Below are 17826 nucleotides of genomic sequence, written 5' to 3'. Positions count from 1 at the left end.
AGATAAAGTATTAAACTGTTGTTTATTGTCAGGCCAAAACTCTACTGGGAAGCCAGAGAATTTCTACAACCCCACAGCAAAAAATAACTCCCGTCAACAAGGCACCTTAAATAGTTTAGCAGCGCTGCCGAGCCCCCTCACAGTAAGATATGGGCCATTTATTATTTACTCTTATTACTGGTTGTTATAACACATGTGGTAAAAGCTACTGGCAGATGGGCTTAGTCATTGGTTGTCACCTTTGTGAACGTGTGAACCAGAGGCCGAACACACTCAAAACACACTGACGATTGCCTGGAGAGCCAGTTTCTGCTGGGATGGGTCTTGCTGTTCTGCATAGAGAAACGAGGGCTGCTAAACCATTAATGACTGAGACACTTCTAGTACACACATGGAGTCCCAGGGGCCAGAGAGATATTAAAAACACTTGTAGGTTATTTATTTTTAAACATGCCAAATAAAATGTTTAAGACATGAAACATATATTTTCAATGTAGATCTCCCGGCAGAAGATATCAGATATCTGCTAGAAATGAACTATCTTGCATCCCTTGTTTATTACTTTGTGTCTTAAAGTCCTTCAGTGATATTTACGTAGAATCATTTAATTTGATTACCAGTAATTGTGACAGGATTAATTGGTCAATTCATATTTATGAATGAATGACATTATATTAAAGTTTATAAACCATTTTAAAAAAGTCTTGTCCTTTTCCGCTTGATTTACAACCATTCAAAAATTGATGCATAATATGCAAAACCTACAACTCCTCAAGCAACATATCCATAACATTTGTTTCTTTTCTCAAACTAAATTCATTCTCAGGTGTTTTTATTTGCATAGGTGACCTGAACTTGGACTATGTTGGTTTCTTTTTTGTGTGTGTGTTTCTTTTCTGGATGCTGCACGTCTTCCTCATTCTGCAGTGAAGAAGAGGTTGTTGCACTGCCTTTTTAGTCCCCTGTCAAAGTCTCTCACAGTTCACCTTCAAGGCATCTGCGCAGCTGTCAACAGCAGTTGTCAAACCGGCACTTAGCATTCCCAATGTTTCTGTGAAAATGAAGATATGTATTTCCACAGTGTATCCAAAACACCGAGCACGTAGCCCCAGCATTTTGGTTAATGTCTGTAGGTGGTTGAGGCGGTGATGTAACCTCTGTCGAACAGGAAGTTTATTTTTTTTTCCAGGCTTTGAACAAAGAGCATGAAAACCTCCTGTGTGCTAGAGAGTAGCGGGGCACTGTGCATCAAAATATCAGTGCAGGTTGAAAGGCACAAAATAAGGTCAGTGTCACCGCACTGCATTATTAATACCCAACTGTTTATCTCCTTGCCCATTGAATCTGTGCACAAGAAAATGCTGCCTCCTATGAAATATTGATGCAATTTCCTAGCTTTACATGTAGAAAAAGCAATCGGGTGGGGGGGGGGGAAGCTGGGTGTAACACTCAGGCAGCAGGTTGCAGGATGGCATGTCACCTGGTAACAAATTGTCAAACAGTAAAATACTGGTAGAACATGTCACGCACTGCTAGATGGGACTCAGGTGGGCATGGAGTCATGTTTAATGGAGGGTACGTACTCATTTAAAAACGTAAAACTATGAAATCTAACAGTCTCTACAAATCATTTAAACTGTTTTCAGGTACATTTCTGTTACCTCAATATGAATTATGATAATAGATGATGTTATAATGGCAGTTATCATGCACTTCCTGTTGCAGAAACTGTACAAAGAGGAACTTTTCAGCAGCATTCCAGTAAAAATCTTCCTCAGTGTATATTCCTGCTTATGCTTAATTGCAGGCTGTAGGAATATCCTCTTTCCATAGGTATTTCTAATTTAATACAGCGTGATTTTTTTTTGCATTTTTTTTCAGTTTAGGCTTTTAAAAAATGTTCAAGAACAGTGACATTTGTGTGTCAACTCCAAAATCAGAATAATATGTCACATTTTAGTTAATGTTGAATGCAATGTCATCACAGCGTTGTGTATTGTAGCGTTTGTGTTTTCATCTCTAATGAGATACTGAAATTTCTTCTGACGTGGACGATAACTTTGCTCCGTCTAATCAGTTCAGGTTCTGTGTAATTAAGACCAACGTAGATGTCTTCTCTGTTCATGCTCCTCACAGCTTCACTCCAAACTGACAGGACATTTACAGAGGGAGCCCCAATATTAGGTGATATTTGGCACCTGCTGTATTCAAATGCCAGAGAGAAATGTTAAGACTATTATGATGATAATGAGGAGGAGAGCTGCTTCACTGATGGATTTTTAGTCATCTTATCCTTCACCAATCACTACTGTGAGCACAAGGATGCTTGATATCCTCCTCTCAGTGCACAAGCATTGACTGACAGGATTTTGGGTTTCGACTCTTTAACCTGTCATGGTCCATTCCCACCACCAGGAGAAAATTCATTTCAATCTCCTCAGCAATATAACATTGATTGTGTCTCAATGTTTCATAGTCTGAAGTTAAAAATGTGCCTCTTTTTTTCCCCTTAAGTTGGTTAAAACATGTTAAAACATCATCCCTCTACTATGACATTCGAACCTGGTGAGATTGCTGTGTAACCATAACATAAAAGCAGCTTTTGCATCTTTTAAGATATTAGATTAACGGAGAACATTTTTTTCCATTTCTTTCTATGTTCTTTTGACGATACTGCCTCCAAATAGGAGACGTTAAATTAGATGTCATTTCAATTCCAATATGTGCAGTTTATTAATTTCTAAAGGGTTTTCTAACCATTGTGGTAATTTTCCATCATATTTTACGACAAAATGTAAGCTTTTTGTGAAAGAAAATTATTTGGAGAAATTTAAATGCAGTTCTGTTTTCAGAGTACTTTTCACACAGCTTTGCAATCATCACACATCCAGGAGAGGTAAACAAGACCGCACTGCTATAAAGCACAACTTGTAGGCTCCCCTTTGTCTTTTGTCTCTTTCATGTTAAAATCGTTTACTAATTAAACCAAATGCCACAGCATTCAGTCTGCATACTTACACACAAGCGCACACACACAAAGGGAGAGAGGGAGCAAGGAAGAGGGAGAGCTCTCTAATGATCAACATGCGCCAGCGTCTTTATTATCCCAGCCAGCCTGTGTCTCTAAAGCCGGCTCATGTGCTGTTTAAGTGATTGTAAATCATCCCACAGTAATGGCTGAGATTAGCATACTATCAAAAAGCTTTCTTCATGCATGATGTGGTAACATCTTGGGGCTCTAAGTGTTTTATGGTGAGTGAGACAGTATCACCCACTGTCATTAACAATCTAGCGGCGGCCAGGCAGGCAGCTGTACTCGGACTGCTGCTGTTAGCATTACTAGACGTGTGAGGACGATGCAGACTTGGACTGTAGCCCATTATGGGCGCTGCCTGTCAGGGGCCATTAGGCATATGCTTTTTGATTAATGCTCTAAGTGATGGTGTGTGAGTACTGCTCTGAGACCAGCGCAGAGAAAGAGAAGGTTGTAGTCTCACGAAGGAACGGTTGCCATAGTGTCCGTCAAGATGTTGGTGAATCTACATTTTCCCAAAGCATTGAGGGAGCCATCAGGATTTTCTTTGCAGGGGTTGTTTCATGCTTTGATTTCCTCTTCCTGTTTTTTGAGGTGATCCTACTTTAGGGAGAGGATCTCTGGGTCCCCCCCCCCCCCCCCTCCTCGCACCGCATGCTATTGTGACCCATGAATTATAGATTAACCTGGGTAATAGAAAAGATATAACTGTGCTATACTTTGACCTGCCTCTGCTGTGGTGGATAAGTGTTAATACTGTATGCATATGAATGCAGATTGTATCATAGTTACAGTTGTCTCTATGCTTGCTGTTTCAGTTGAGAATATGTTATTGACATTTAACAACTTCCCAACCATAAATCTTGAAATGATTATTTTTTAGCTCACAGTGTGTCACGCTTGAGTCTGGTGTCTGTTGACCTTTATAATTAGTTACAACTGTCATTATAAATAATGATGATACCAGGGTGATCTAAGGGAAAAAAAATGCAGAAACAATACTATATAGTAGAAGGACCATAAATTCATAATTTCAACAGTATTACCCAATGAGCATTCAGATGAGAAAGTCCTCATCAGGGACGAGCTTACACGTTGTAAAATATTTTCTAGTTTTGAATGTAATTACAAGAATGTGCATATGTCCTCCATAGCCATGATGCATGTCAACAGATCCAGGCCCGGTTCAGGATTTATTCCAAAATCCAGCAGATTGTTCCTCAGTTTCCGTTTTATCATCCTACCTAATTTCATCATTAACATTTTCAGTTACCCACTAGCAAACCAGCCCTGGTGATCATATTGCCTCACTCACAGAGGTAATAAAGTTTTCCAAACAACAGAATCCTAGGAATTATTCATGTCCACCATGAAGAAATCCAACTGACAACTCTATTGGCATAGTTTCCATAGCACCGCCTGTAATTCCAACCAATATTGTGCCAGCAGTACTTTGCAATGCAGAGTTAACAGGTCAGGGTCATTTCACATATTTTATGGGATCAGGTTCAAATGACAGAATCACTAATGGTGAATGTGTAGGAAAAATTACAAACGCACCGTATTCATCGGATCACCGTCATTTGTAATTCCATCGCTGTGTAACAAGTTATTCTCCAGAGCAACAAGACCCATGTGTTCTCCTGACATGTTCAAATGAATCCATCTGCTCAGGTTATGTTCTTGTGATGATCTCACCTTCCACAGCAGATCAATAAACGAAATGCTATGTTTAAACTGAATCAAATTTTCCAGTTCAGGGTTAGGCTTTCATCCGCAACAAGCCGCAGCAGTCCTCACTCTTAGCCTCACCGTATATACAATTAAACGCCCCAGTAACCTGCGTGTTTTCATTAGATTGGACCTGCAGGGATGAGGCCCTATGTTTACCCGCAAACCCCCCCCCCCACACACACACATACACACACACACACACACACACACACACACAGTCTCTAACTTAAAAAAGATGACCAGCCGCAGTAATTGCATGATGCTGCTGTTTACATTTATTCATGAAACCCAGCACCACCTTTTCATCCCCATTTCCACCTGTCACCCATTCCATTTGCCGCGTCAAGAGAGAGACCCCCTCCCCGCCGTACCCCCATCAAACTTGGCGCTACAATCACTAATCAGTCCCTCCTCTAGCGAAGAACCTACTTGTTCCCCTACCGATATTTGATTCCCAGCCAGCTTGAGCGAGTGATTACGTTTTCATGCATTTGGTTCCACCAAAATCTATGTGCACTCAGCCACATCCTTTATTGATTACTTCTAGTGCAAACAGTAGGCAGGGTGTGATATACATAATTGGACTGTTGTCAGGGGAGGTCGAGCAGTGATAACCAGCATCTTATTTCCCCTCCCTGATGGATATAGGACATACCTTAGAAACGATCACATACTCTTTATGTTGCAAAAAGATGTCTCACAAATGGTTTTAACAATGTAAACCGAGATGATGGTGATCTCAACTGCTTTTTTTATGGTGAAACATGCTTGTATGTTGATAATGATGATACAAGTACCACTCTGTAATAAAGGATTTCTTCCTGCAAGCAGACAGTGCCACGAAACATAAGCTTGGCTAATTATTTTCCTACATGCTTACAATAAACTAGCTGCATAGTGCTGGAATAAAAGATGGCTCACTAAACCAAAATATTCCCCGTTGCTCCTTAAATTGCATTTTCAAAAGGCTTAGTTGAAATAGTAACACTCTAATCATTGCTAAAGTAAACACTACTCTGTTCAGAACAACAAAAAGCCATCCTTAAAGTTTGTATTTTAGTAATGAAAAGCAAAGAGTGGCTGCAGCAATTACATGACCCCGTGCCTTTGAGGTGTGGAAACGTCCAAACAGAATCCCAGCTTAGCCTCGTCTCTCAAGCGATAATAGATTCAGCCGCACAAATGGGAGAAACACAGATGTGTAATAACTCTATCAAACTCACGTCTCCCGTGTTTCCACAAGGTTAGATACACAACCAGACACCCACTGGAATATCACATTTTACTCCCCTTCACCCTTCATCCATTCCAAGGAATAATTCTGTGTGGTCAAGGTTACAATCACTGTTTGTGTTTGCTGAGTGATCAGACAGATTTTTTCCAAGGTAAGACTCCCTCCACTCTGGAACCTTCACATTACAAAAACATCCACTTACACAGAGACGTTGACACTGGTTAGGAGTTTGGCGAAAGCTGAGAGGCAAATGAATCGTGACCAAACAGAATCCATATTTAATACTGTGTTCCTATTTGGACATGTACGTTTAATTCAGCGTAAAGGAATGTGAAAAAAGAGACCTTGCTTTCTTTGACAACGGCAGTGGAGCATCGGAAATGAGCTGCTACCATTTAGTCAGAGCCTTTACTCTGTGCTAAAGCTGTTTTATCAGTGAAATGATTTAAAATAAAATTGCGAGGAAAATGGATGAGCCAAACAGTTTATATGTTTGCATAAAAATTTGTATTTATATAAAAAAAGCACATTTAGGGTGATATCCACACCCCTTGAGCATAGAAAAGTGCTTGCTGTTGAAAGAAAGTTTCTGTCTGAGTTTCATATTTCTTTTTAAAAATTTGTAGGTTATGCATTTATTTCCTTCTAGTGTTTCTAAAAAATGTCTGCAAACACTCAATGTTTTCATGGATTCTAATTTGAAAGCAAAATTAGATCAGATAAAGCGAGGCATTAAATGGTTTTATTGAGTTGTGACATGCATGAGAATCTTGCAAACCTGTGAATGGATCCCATGGTTTAAGGAAACAAACAAACCCAGTAGGTTTACTGATCACATTGCACACTCCTATCATGCAAACATACTTGAGCATCCACTACACCTGCTGCCTGCCAGCATGTACATGAAGCAGAGTTGACATGCTCAGTGATCCAAAATCATCCAGGAAGTCAGGGTTGAGGTCACAGGATGCATTCTTGCCACTCTGCAGTACATATATAGCTGTGTTTACTTTGAAAAAATGGATAAAATGGATCATCTTGGTTTTCCTATTTGAGTGTCTCATATAATAACATTATCATGATCTAACCAAGAGTCATTCATGGCACAGAGCAAGAATCATCAATCAGCCATCATTGATGTTATTAATTGCCAATGCTTTTCCTGCCATGTCATGTTAGTTAAAAAAAAAAAAGTGTCAGGAGTGCATGAACCTCCTCTGGTGTTCTTGTCAGCGCCGCCTTCATAACCACACCATTACTGTTAAGATGACTCCAGTAGGATCGCCACAAAAACCTCCAGATCTGACTTCAGTTAAAGGCAGGGTAATATTTATAGCTATGAGTAAACAGTCATTTGAGCATGACCTGTTTTATGATTCGTTTTTTTTTACTCGCCATGTTAATTGCTGAACCGTGGAAGTATGACACGTGACTGTAAATAAGTCTTGTCGTGTGAGACAGCTGAGTAGAGATTTTGCCATTTAAGGGAGAAAAAAAGTGACAAATATCAAATTATAGCACTCTTTCAAACTTAGCTGTTCCTGCTGTGACAGTGTGTGTCAGTGTGGTTGTGTTCTAACACTGCCTGTCTGCCAAATTACAGATTGAGAAAGTCACTTTGGGTTTATGTCCAGATGCATTCTGACTGTTTGTTTGTCTTTCTTGACCTGTGGCATTTGAATGGAGCAATATTGTATTCTCAGTTCTTAACTCGAACAATAACAATCCTTCAAGGTCTCAACCAGCCAGCAACCCACCTGCTCTCCATCATCTATGACAAGTCAAGCAGAGCCACCACCCTGCCAAAGTGCTGACTAGCCGTTGGAGACCGATGTGCAGTCTGTATGTAGACAGTCATTTTATGTTAGATTAAATCTATTGAGGGAGAAAATAGACTTGCTTTCTCTTTGTAGTGTTGCCATTCTCCTCATGTCCCTTTCCCCTGTTTCTTTACCTCCTTGGTGAAGCTTCCATGGCCTGCCTGCCCCGTATCATCTCGCCTGTAATTATGCAGCCATCAAAGAAAAGCTGCGCTGCCGATCAGCCTATCAAGGGTTAACGGGACACGCTTGTCTGCGGCAGAACCCCTCACACATCTCTGGCCCCGCTGCATCTCAGCACTCTTTGCTAATGACTTGTAGCCAACAAATTCCTAAGACTCTCAGGTGGCTTCCTCCAACCAGGCTCTCTGAGATGATGAAAAGCCTGAGATAAAATAAACTGACAGTTGCAACTCATTGCGAGGAGCAGGCAGCACCCCAGCAGCAGCTGAGACCCTGGGATCCCTCTCGTTTTTCATCCTTTTCCTCCACCCCCCCTCCATTCTCCTCTGCCCTCCTCCTGTTTGTGTGTGTGTGTGTGTGTGTGTGTGTGTGTGTGTGTGTGTGTGTGTGTGTGTGTGTGTGTGGTTTGCATAGGTGGTATTTTGTTTCTGCATTGCACTAGATGTCTGTTGCATCTGCATGTGAAAATGCATGGGTGGATGAGTTTGTTCTGCAAAGGAGGTACAGCCTAACTACTGGGAAGAGAAGCTAGACGCCCCTTCCACTGTTCCCTAATTAAGGCCCATTCCCGCCTCTTTTATTTCAGTCCATTAAGCAAAAAAAGTGAGGCCACCCCTCTCTCGCTTCAACACATGACACACTCCAATCAATACTCTCCCACTGGCTTCCTCACTGGGTGCCTCAAATGAATAGATTGCAGTGAAACATTATGTCTAATTGAATTTTGCAGAGGACACCATGTGGAGCAGTGTTTCAGGGGTTCAGATTTCTTTTAATGAAACAACAAAAGGTTCTTTAAATAATGTAATTCCAGGAATGCATTAATTGAAATAATGCAAGTAATTATGCTTTTTAAAATTTTTTTATTACACACCACTACTTTTCTTCGTTCACTTTTTTCCTCCACAGTGTTAATACTGAGGCAGTATATCAAAGCTGATCGACACAAAACAGCTCAACCACCACTTAGCCCTTCACCACAAAGGTTTGCGTTAGCACATCAGTCCCCCAGGAGAGAGACGGCTCCTGGCTGGTGGCTTTGGGGGTTCAGCCTAGGATGGGGGGAGGCTGGCAGATGGTTCAGTGTCATATCTGATGGATGGATGAATAGTGCTGACTTTGTCTGGCCATCTATGGGAGTCTCTTTGTATGACATTAACACGGACTGCCATGTCTTGTTGACCTCAGCTCCGTGATGCAGCGATACACACAAAGGTAGTATTTCATAGGACATAAGGGACTGTCACGTGCTAACACAGAAACCCAACACTTGAAGTAAGTGTAGATTTGACTTGTAATGAAATGTTCAGATTTCAACTCCCAAGTATTTGCGAAACACATTGTTGATGTGGAAAATAGGAGCTAAGCTCTGATATAATGAAGCTGTTGCTCATGTGACAGATGAGCTGTTTCCGTTGCAGGTGTCTTCCCTGATATTCCCAAACTTTCTTTGTCTCTGCACAGCATGCAACGTGGCAAATAGCTTAGCTTGCGTTACACAAACATTTTAAATTGCCCAACTAGATGTGATACCTCAAGACCTCTGGTCACTGGTGGATGTCTGTACATAGCCAAGAAGACCTCTTCTGCTGTCAACAGCTATGCGTTATGTTTCCTGTACCACCATCTTCTGATGATAATATAGATTACACAGTTAAATTTATTCACTCCAATCCAGCCATTTGAAACGGTCTCGACTCGCATTTCCTTTTTGTTCACTAACAATTTTCCTTGCTCAAAATTCTGCTTAGATAAATGGGCTTGCACTTGACTAGGTGCAAAATTACATTGGTAATGCAAAGTTGAACTAACATTTTGAATAGATACCTGTGACTCTCTCTTTATAAAATGCAAGTGTTTTAAAAAACATTACCACAACTACAAAAACCCCATATTAGTCAGAGACCGATAAGAACAGTAACATTTTGAGGCACATCTTCTGAACATGGCAACAAACTGAATTTTTTTTTTTATATGGACTTTTGCAATGGCCACATGCAGAACATTCTTCTGAAAATTTTAATTTTATTCAATTGGTTTGATTCATCTTACAGAACACTATGAATTTGACAGCATTTTTCTCGAAACACAGCAGCTGTACAAGTACCTCAGTAGTATTAAATAACAATTTACAGTACAAAATGTACAAATATGCTGAATAGAAATCCCGTGGATATAGAAAGGAACTTGGTATCATCAAAATAAGTACATGGGTTTTCTTCCGAAAGTTCCTCTGAATTATGCATCTGAGTAATCTGATCGTATTTCAGATACCACTAATAGCTACATCCTATCAATGGTCTACAACAGTCTGCAGGGTCCAGGATCTACAATTTTATTCAGATCAAATTTCATTTAGAGCCATAACCATTAGTTTATGTGAGATCCTACTAACAAGCAAAGACCAGTTTTGATATTCTGCTCTCTGGTTGCATGTTGATTAAACTAAAAGTATTAAGGTTTGTATCCGCCCTTATGGCGGGACTCATTTTGTAACTCTCCCAAAAGACTCTTACTGAAAACTAATACATATATTATATACAGTACATTTAGCTTTGGAAACTATGCAATGTTTGCTCATCAGTCAAATGCATCCCACTTTTCTAATTGATCTGTTGAGTGTCTTCGTGAGCGTCTCACTGTGTGTCTTCAGTGACCACTGCAGCTGTTCCCAAGCCAATTAGCATGGTGGCTCAAAGCAGGTGCCAAGGCAAATATTTAGCTAATTATTAATATTTAATAGCATTTCTGCACTGCCTCCTTTCCTAAGGTCCAGCAGATACTATTAAATCTCACCCCATAGATATATGACACATAATAACTACTTGAATATAAAAGAGATTAATAATTTAAAGTGAGCCAACAAATTAGGACCATCATTAAAAAAACTAGGCTTGAAACCATTTTGCATAAAACCAGCCCAGTTCAAGGTAATGCCAAGGCTCTCTTGATAAAGAATTACAGCATTAATTCAGCAAAGTGAACTTATTGCTCCTACTCCTTCTCAGAGATCCCCCGAGCATTCAGAGTAGAGGAATGAAATGATAGCATTCATGGGCACACACACAGGCGCTTATTTCCATTTTCCCCATCAAACCTTGTCTGAGTTTGGTGTGTGTGGGTGTATGTGTGCACTGTGGTAGAGAGGGGAGGATTGGTCCTTTTCTCTCCTTGTGGTACAATCACTGAGGTCCCACTTTATACTGAAGGTTCCTTCCCCAGAGGGCCTAAGGTAGCTTGTCTCTACCAGAGGTCTTTTGTGTGTGTATCCACAAACAGAGACAGACATGCAAACACACACTGTGGCCTCTCTGGGTCATCACTGGAATCACATAGGCATATGATGTCACCTTTTGATGTGGAATAGCTTGACTGGGAACTTCATTTACTCACTAAGCTGTTTAAGTGATTATGCTCCACCTCTGGCTACAAATAGATCTAGAAGGGCAATCTGGAGAGCACCCTCCTCTACCAAGGCCAATTCAATCAAATGATGATTAACACAATTTTAAAAAGGTCTGCACCAAAAATCAATGGATTCTGTCTTGGCCCCACCACTCCTCCTACCAAATGTTGAGACAGCTTGGCCCTTTTGGCAGGCAAACCAACCAAGATGCAGGTGGAGATGAGGGGAAATTGTTATGCAAATCTTCTCCATACTGATACAGATTATTTGGGGCTGATACCGACATGTTTAGGAATGAATGAATATAATAAAGGATATATTGGTTGATCTAATACATGTACATATGTGTGTATAATCTGTATATGTGTGTGTGTGTGTGTGTGTGTGTGTGTGTGTTTATACATATATTTATGTATGTGTATGTGTTTATGTATGTGTATGTATATGTATGTATGTGTATATATGTGTGTATATATATATGTGTGTGTGTATACTGTATGTATGTGTATATATGTGTGTATATATATGTGTGTGTGTATACTGTATGTATGTGTATATATGTGTGTATATATATGTGTGTGTGTGTATACTGTATGTATAAATGTATATATATATGTGTATGTATGTATGTGTGTGTATATACTGTATGTATGTGTGTGTGTGTATACTGTATGTATGTGTATATATGTGTGTGTATACTGTATGTATGTGTATATATGTGTGTGTGTATACTGTATGTATGTGTATATATGTGTGTGTGTGTATACTGTATGTATGTGTATATATATGTGTGTATGTGTGTATACTGTATGTATGTGTATATATATGTGTGTATGTATAAATGTATATATGTATGTGTGTGTGTGTGCGTGTGTGTGTGTGTGTATGTGTATGTGTGTAACCCCAACATACAGACAGAGAGTCTGGGGGCTATCAAAAAGCCCATCCGGCCCTCCGCCTCTCACCTGGAGCAACTCCCGTCCAACCCCTCTCAAGGACTTGGGTTCCGGACCTGGAGCTATGTGTTGAGCAGCTGGGCAATATTACCTAGTAGAGTAATAAGTTACTTATTACATATTACTCTGTAGAAAAGTAATATAGCTATATTACTTATTACTTAGAATCAAGAGTAATAATATTACTTTACTTTTATATTACATATTACTTTGCCCCCTCCCACCCGCAAAAAGATGGACAACACCACAATCGATTTAGCCAGCTCCTTTTTGAACTGAATCCAATTTAATGGAATAATAAAGTCAATAATTATAAAGCGAATAATTACAAACCGAACAATCGCAAAAACAACAATAGTCATGCTTTGATTTATTTGCTGTTTGTTTGTAGCAGGCAGCTGCTGCACGCATTGCATTACAGTATACTAACGTGACATCATAACGGTACGCAGGTGGCGGCGCGTTGGAACAGATCTACAAGCTACTATGCATCGCTCATCAGTGTGTTGATAGTTTGTACTGTAGATCTGTTCTATTTGCGAATTCAACAACCCAGCACAAATTATTTGTTTAACAGCCATTGTAACGAGTAATGAGGCTCTTGAGGTATAATATTACCTTTTGGCATAGTAGTCTCGTTATATTACTCTTTACTGGGTAAAGTAGTAATATTATAGTAATATATCCCTAAGTAACCCGTTACTGCCCAGCACTGGTGTTGAGGGGAGGCCAACTATATCCATCCGGTGACGCTCAACCTCTTCCACCAGCTCCGGTTCCTTCCCCGTCACAGAGGTGCCATTCCATGTCCCAAAAGCCAGGTTCCATGTTTGGGGATCAAAGAGCCAAGGCCCCCCCCTCCCCCCACACACTTGGTCTGCTGCCCAAATCGCACTGCACCGGATCCTTTTGGTTCCTCCTGTGGATGGTGGGTCCACGGGGGGACGAGTCCATTTAACCTTTTAGGCTGTGCCCAGCTGGACCCCATGGGCTAAGGCCCGACCACCAGGAGCTCGCACACGGGCCCCTACCCCGGGCCTGGCTCCAGGGCAGGGCCCCAGTAACCCTCCAAGCTGGGTACACAGACTCCTTGATCTTCTTCTCCTGAAGGGTCTTTTGAACCGTTCTTTGTGTGGCCCTTCGCCCAGGACCTGCCCAAAATGCCCCAGACAGCATAGCTCCAAGGGTCCTTAGGGCACTCAAACTCTCCCACCACTACAAGGTGATGGTTTCAGGAGGAGCAAAGGTATTTTATTGTGTGTTTATCTATCTCTATCTCCATCTCTATCTTTATCTCTGTCATAGGCCGATATCTACTTATAGTAATGGCCACACTAATTAATCAGTCACGCAGTATAGCTACAGATGATAACCCTTACCTCAGTGAGAAAAACATAATAAGGATTACTTTTACACGTGTATTGTTTTTAAAACGTGTGTTCGGGTGATGTTTTCAACATTAAAGTGGGTTTTCAGAGCTCCTCTTCCATTCCCACAGAGCAAACACATCAGTGTGTGTAGAGAGAGCTGCAGCACCTTGTGCAGAAAACTCCTTTCATGGTGCATGTTGCTGGAGGCACTGTTGCTTGCATGTGTGATATTACCATTTACCTGCTGTTTTGAATTTTATTTGAGTGGGATTTGAGCTAAAAAAGATCAGGAAAATGTGTACACAGGCAGACATGTTTTAACCCCAGGTTTTTTTTGTGTTTATGTATTTTTTTTGTTTATTGTAATTTCTGACATGCCTAATGACTTGATTCTTGCACCTTCTGGGATTTCTCCTGCTGTAGATGAGGGTATCTCTCAAAGGAATGAATGCATAAGGCACAAAACCTCAATCAGTTATCTTGTAGAGGATTATCTTTGATGTAATACAGTCTTTTCAGATATTTTGATATGAGGTGAATGATATTAAATGAAGAATTTCCTAAAATAGATCTCACTTTCAGACTTTGGCATCAGTAGTTGTTAAAGATTCATAATGTTCTGAACTAAAGAGGATGCGATGGCTGCATCTGAAATTGTGATATAAGTTCATATTTACCAACATAAACATCTGTATGTCTGTTGCACCATCTTCTCAGCATTGTTAATCTTGTAATCTCCATGCTGATGTTAGCATTTAGCTTGAAGCGCTGCCAAGGAGTTGCTTGCACGGCTGTGGTGAACTCTTCAGGTGAAACTTGTATTGTTTCTTGGGCTTGCTTCCCCTTGGCCTAATAAAAGGCACTGGCAATGGCACCCAGGTAGCCTGTTGACCAAAACAACTGCATCTTGAAGGGGAAGTGGTGTCGGCCCAGTCCCAAAGTAATTTTGGAGTGGTTTCTAGTGGGAATCTTATCTGACCTAGATATGAACCAAATATGATGCCTAATCTGCATGTCCAAGTCACACAGTTATAAAAGTCAGTTCCATACTCCGATATCCTTCCATCTGTTACCTATACCTCACGGGGAGCTGGAGCTAATCCCAGTTGATACTGGGTGGCAGCTACAGTCTGGGCAGGTCACAGGCCAGTGATAGGTCTGGAGGAAGCTTGAGTGTCAGGAGGGAATCCAGTCAGGCAGGAGAGCATGCAAACTCCGCTCCAGCCACCCATACGCTGATGTGGATGAGTGCAATCCTCAGTTGCTAGATTATAAATGAAGGACTGATTTGGAAAAAGTATGTTGCCTTCTTCATATTTGAGCAGTGTGACATATTTTCTTGCTTTCTTAGTCTTTCCTCAGACACGTTTCAACAAGGATCCTTCTCACATGGCATCATAGTGCTCACTTGATTTTTTTTTTTTCTGTATGAAAAGTAACTGAACCAAAGGGAAAACACAAGTTTACCAATCAGAACAAATGAACTACAGGCATAAAGACACCCTTCATCTTGTTACGTTAGGTAGTCCTTTAACTTTGGCGATGTAGTTGCTCCTCGTTTGAGCAGAGTCATCTCTGAAAGTTTCTCAAGATAATAAGTCGTCTGATTTTTATAACATACAAACAAGTAAAACAGCTTTTTGTATCATTTAAAAAAATGAAGCATGTTCAATAAGAGTGAGAACCTGCTGCTTTAATTGCCCTGCCTGGGAAAAGATGAGGCCCCAGCAGCCCTCCAGGCCATCTCCCACTGTGAGATCTGGTTCCCCTGTAATAGTACAACTTTGAATTTGTAAACTTGTGGTGGTATGATCTTTATCAACACAGCTTTCCGAAGATTGTGCATCAGCTTTCAGGCAACAACGCGACTCATAAAAGCAGGAAAAACTGTGGTGGCTAATACAGTAAAGTCTTCAGGCAGAGTTGCATCGTTGTGGAGGGGGAGGGGCGCAGACGAGGATGTTTTTTAAAAAAACTACAACAGTTCACAAAGTGGTGCTTTTACTTTTGTGCAGACTCTCACAATGATCCTAAGTGATTTGATGAAACGTTTGCGCGTGTCTTTGCTCCACTCCCATCGATCACTCAGACCTCCAGACCCTTCACTGCATAAAAGACACACCACTTAACAATGTGTGAACTTAAACACGGATCACTACAACTACTCAAGTATGCATCACTACAACTACTCAAGTATGCTAACAATGCTATTACTTACCTTGACATCCCTTGCAAAATTAGCACCCCAAGTTGGTTATGTTTTTCTTTCACTCCTGCAAAATTTTTAACAGTGTCCATGTTTTTCTGTTCCTCCTCCCTCTTGATATTTTTTTCCATGTACATGAACGTTAGTAGTGGAAGCATTGACAGACGGATCGGATTGATAATCGTAACCAAGGTTAGAACTGTAGATCTGTGTTGCAAAAATCCCTTTGTCGGATGCTTGGGACACTGAGTTGCACTAATCCCAGCGTTGATACCTAAAATTTTGCATTTGAAATATAAAAACAAGAAAACCAAGCAGCGCTGAGAAGCAGTAGTGACTCAACAGCCCATGACAACAAGGTACTCGGGCCGGATTTTTTTTTTTGTTGGTGTTTCACTCTGCCCAAGCAAAGTGACTTATTCTTTGCATGATATCAGTTATTTGTCAAAATTATATAACAGGCACTTAAAACATCATGGCCTTTCTTGCTTGCTGGTATATTGTCATATTTGAATAATCAACCATCAAAACAAATTTTTTTTTTTCAATGACTGCTGTTTGAGATCATACTTCTACTACAGGTAGAAGAGAGTATACTGATATGGGTATTCTCCTCGCAGGCAGCCCAACCACCCAGTCTGAAGTCTTGATGGATTGAGGTCCTTGAAAAAATGTACTTGGAATGTAAGGACATCAAAATAGATCTTTTCAAGGACACACATCTACAGGTAAAAATGTTAAAAAAAAAAAAAATCTGTTTTGAATTCAAGTATTAAAATGAATTGTCCGTGAAACCTTAATGAGACAGAAAAAAAATCGCACAAGGTCGTCTTCTGTAAGAACAGAAATACTATTCCTGTGGGGCAGAAAAGACAGAACTTTTTGTTTTAGCAAACTGCCCATCAAATAACCATAATTACCATCAGAATTCATACGGTGTTCTGAGACTCCTGAAGGCAAGCGGCTTCACTCAAATTAGCAGCTCTGATAAATCACCATTAATTAGCTAATAAAAGCCAGCAGGTGGTTTGGAGCCCAAAGACATTCCCCGGTTGTCTGAATTATGTATATTACGGCGGCGCGCTGATAAAGTAAATGAGTAGGGGGAACAACAGATAGAGAGGAGTTCTGGAGGGCGCTCATGTAGGGATAATGCTCCAATCAAATATCCTGCAATTCCACAATCCCACCCACAGGAATACAAGTGGCTCTGACCCCAACTCAAATCACATAATACACAGGGCTCGGTTGTGAGGCATATTTGTATATGGATTATGCATGCAGAATACAAAGTTTGGCTTAGCCCACCCTTGAATAAAGAGCTTGTAAAGATGTTATCCTTTGATTATAGAAACATAAGGCAATTATTCCTAGAAGCCAGAAATGTGGATTGATTGAGGCATGATGACCTGACCACGCTGAGCTGACAAGTATATATTATATATTCATATATTCTTAATCATCTTCATCACAACACTCCTCCCAGACAAGTAGAAATTGTTGGTCATTCACTTTCTATGTGTCCAGTGTCAATAGTGTAATATATGAGGCAAATCTCAAAATTACTATTAAAACTTAAAAAAAAAAACACTCATTTCACTTATATTTAACACTTAAAGAGCTAGAAAGCAAAAACTACACTAAAAAACATGAATTTTGTTAATTTCACAGGGCACAATATGAGGCTGACCATACTGTAGATTGTGCAAAAAAGACAAGAACACATCCGTTTTTTTTTGGGCGCCTGTCAGTTATAGACCCATGCAGTCGCCCCCAGGTTTCCCCCTGGTCACGCCACACTTACCTTTGAGTGGGATTTGCTCAAGCACCCATTTCATATAATCCCTGTGAAGCATCATTAGCCTAAATGGGAGGTTAAAAGA

The 17826-nt window shown here is 40.4% G+C and overlaps 1 long non-coding RNA gene across 1 annotated transcript in view; it reads left to right on the top strand.

The window, feature by feature from the left end:
- The window catches only part of LOC147257687 (uncharacterized), a 50473-nt gene that overhangs the window by 30822 nt on the left and 1825 nt on the right, over positions 1-17826 (top strand). Inside the window, exon 2 of the long non-coding RNA XR_015117485.1 lies at positions 16564-16671. This is a non-coding gene — a long non-coding RNA (uncharacterized LOC147257687). The remainder of the gene's footprint in view (positions 1-16563; positions 16672-17826) is intronic.

Source organism: Aulostomus chinensis, chromosome 8 (genome assembly GCF_037954235.1).
Source record: "Aulostomus chinensis isolate RoL2024-O1b breed Wild chromosome 8, RoL_Achi_v1.0, whole genome shotgun sequence".
Classification (NCBI taxonomy): Eukaryota; Metazoa; Chordata; class Actinopteri; order Syngnathiformes; family Aulostomidae; genus Aulostomus; species Aulostomus chinensis.
This window is presented reverse-complemented; position numbering and strand designations above follow the sequence as displayed.